This window comes from Eurytemora carolleeae, unplaced genomic scaffold (assembly GCF_000591075.1).
Source record: "Eurytemora carolleeae unplaced genomic scaffold, Eaff_2.0 scaffold16, whole genome shotgun sequence".
NCBI classification, from domain to species: Eukaryota; Metazoa; Arthropoda; class Copepoda; order Calanoida; family Temoridae; genus Eurytemora; species Eurytemora carolleeae.
The window spans coordinates 676,330-679,575 of NW_019396244.1; the positions used below are offsets into that span (position 1 = coordinate 676,330).

Below are 3,246 nucleotides of genomic sequence, written 5' to 3' on the forward strand. Positions count from 1 at the left end.
AAATGTTTATAATTTTGGACAAAATGTATATAAATTCGAAAAAAATGGTTAAAAATTCGAACAAAATGTTTATAATTTCGAACAAAATGCTTATAGTTTTGAAAGAAATGTTTATAATTTCGGACAAAATGTTTAAAATTTCGAAAAAAATGTTTATAATTTCGGACAAAATGTTTATAATTTCGGACAAAATGTTTATAATTTTGGACAAAATGTACAGGATTTAGAACAAAATGCTTATAATTTCGAATAAAATGATCGAAATTTTGAACAAAATATTTGGGATTTCGATCAGAATATTTATAATTTCGAGCAAAATGTTTATAATTTTGAACAAAATGCTCATAATTTCAAACGAAATGTTTGTTTATAATTTCGAGCAAAAATGTTTATAATATCGAACAAAATATTTATAATTTCGAACAAAATGTTTTTAATTTCGAACAAAATGTTCGGAATTTCAAACAAATTGTTTATAATTTCGAACAAAATGTTCGGAATTTCGAACAGAATGTTTATTATTTCATACAAAATGTTTAAAATTTCGAACAAAATGGTCATAATTTCCTACAAAATGTTTATATTTTCAAGCAAAATGTTTTTAATTTCAGACAAAATGTTTATAATTTGAACAAAATGTTCGGAATTTGAAACAAAATGTTTATAATTTCGGACAAAATGTTCGCAATTTCCAACTAAATGTTGGGAATTTCGAACAAAATCGGTAGGGTTTCTCCTGCAGCAAGGTGTTTTATTTTCCAATAAAAGCAATGCAGCTAGCTCAGTGGACAGATTTTCTAAGTAATCCCTCAACAAAAGCCTGGTAAGAAACTGAATGTTTTGAGTCTAATTTGACATTTCTTTTTCTGTAGAATTGTAAAACAGGTGACTAGATATGTTATGTTATGTTATTATTGTTCATTTTCACACAGTTTTTTCATGTAAATTTTCTAGTTTCCATATGTTCATATGTCAAGTTTTTGTCACAAACTCTACTTTTCTATTCTTTATATCTTTTCAACTCAATGTCGTAGACCTTGGAAATTTCAAACTATGAATTCTGTTAGACCAAATAATCTAAGTTTGAAATACCAAAGTGTTTACATCATCAGATTGTAAAGATATAGGGATTAGACAATTTGAGTTTGTGACACAAACTCAGTTCCTTTATTATTTTATTAAGTGGCACGGCCAATTCACAACAGAACCTCTAAAACCTTTGTTTAGTCCAAAAATGAATGAGACCCATCTTTAAAAATTGATTATTTTCAGTTGTGGAATCTCTATAAAAGCGGATTTCTTTCTTTAGAAACAATGAAAGAAGTTGTAAAAATTTAAAAACTTTTCCTTCTTCAAATAGAAGGTCACTTGGGACAGTCCGTTTACATTAAATTTAACAAATTTTAACAATTTTTTTCAAGGGTTTTTGCATTATGAAGCCGTTTGTGATTCATCAACTTGTTAAGGTTCTGAATGAAGCTGTTAAAGAAATTAATGATTTTTATCAGCACTTTTCATTTCCGAGGCCTAATCTAAATGTTGATACAAAAAGTTGAAATTGTATTAGAAAAGAATTCGAACACAACATTAAATGTTACTAAATTGTTAAAAGATTATAAAGAGAAAATATTCAAATAATTTGGTGATGTGGACAGTTTTTTTGTTGGTTTGTATAATTCCAATAAGGGAGGAAAATTTTTTGTGGGATGTGGCATGGCGCAAACCCTGATGTATTTACTACAGACCCATGCACGTTTTTAATCACAGTGGGGCCCATAAAACTGTGGAAAAGAAAGACGACAGTTAAGCAATTTTGTGTGTACTTGACGTTGTTAGAACGAACACAATTATATGCCCAAGGAATTTGATACGAATTACGAAACCGTTTCATGTTTAAATAACGGTCTATTGTTAATTAAAAACAACCCTGTAATATGTCTTTCGGACCAATAGCACGCACGGGCAGCCATAGTACAGTTGAATTTCCGAGCCGGGTCAACCTTTTACGGTCGCAGTTTGTACTGCACCTTGCTCTATGGACAGGACTATCCGGTGCAACATGGTTGACGCGGTCAGGCTTTATGCTTCATATAGGTTGAATTTACTTTTACCAAAGGGGCAGATTAGCGTGGCGCTATCACTAGCTGAAAAAAGAAGGAGAAGGTAAAATTTACGCAGCATTGCTGGTATGTCTTGTGACCTCGTAACTCCTCTAGTTTTGATTTTACGTACATATATCAGAATCACAAATCACAAAGGAATTGAGTCTTTGCCACAAACTCAAATTTTCAAATGCCAATATCTTAGCAACCTGATTACGTAAACCTTTGATATTTCAAACTTAGAATGTTTTGTCTAAAAACATTCATAGTTTGAAATATCTAAGGTTTAAGACTTTGGGTTGCAAAGATATAGGGATTAGAAAATCAGAGATTGTGACTAAGACTCAATTCCTTTATTAAGTAAGTAAGTAAGTAATTATTTATTTACGAAATATATCAAAAACAAATAAAATTTAGAAAATATTTCTAAACCTCCAAAATTGGAGGTTGTGGGAATATTGGTTCTAAGGTATCTGATAGTGTCCCCCCGACAAACTCTAATTGCTGGGACTTTTTGCCACCTCGATGTTCTAATACTGATGAAAGCTATAGCATAGATTGTAACTGTTATTTATGCACTGTTTAGTTTGCTTGTACCCAGGGTCTAAGTACAATACCTTCTTATAATATATTGCTTTGTCTATTCTCCAGGTTTACTTGGGCTCTCATGATCGGACCTACACAGAACCCTAACAGAAATATTCACCTCTCCTTCATTTTTTTTTACTTTCATCGTATCATACGCCGCATAAATCTAAAGTTTTCAGGGACCTGGACCAGACAGCCAGATATTGAGCTCTCCGGCACTGTAATAATCATAGAATTCATCAATGTGTTTTTAACCCTTGTAAATGTATAATTATGTGCCTAATAAAATATTTATTTCTTTATTTATTATTATTTCACCCCAATTCTAAAAAAAAAATTTTTTTAAATAGAAATGAAAGGAAAAGGAAAGGAAAGGAAAAAGAAAGTTACATATATATCACATAATATGATATCAACTGTTGTGGATTGTTTGTATTTTTTGACGATGAACTAACAACTTATAAAAATTAAAATGATTTATTTGTAATATTAAAAATAAATAAATTATAAGCTTTATGGGTTGTAAAAACGATATAGGTTCTACGGAAAACGGGTA

At 30.3% G+C, this 3,246-nt stretch overlaps 1 long non-coding RNA gene across 1 annotated transcript; it reads left to right on the top strand.

The window, feature by feature from the left end:
- Positions 1 to 647: 647 nt before the first annotated feature.
- On the top strand, positions 648 to 2,988 carry LOC111699234 (uncharacterized). The gene is made up of 2 exons (XR_002764706.1): positions 648 to 823; positions 2,870 to 2,988. It is a non-coding gene; the product is annotated as an uncharacterized LOC111699234 (long non-coding RNA).
- Positions 2,989 to 3,246: the final 258 nt, after the last annotated feature.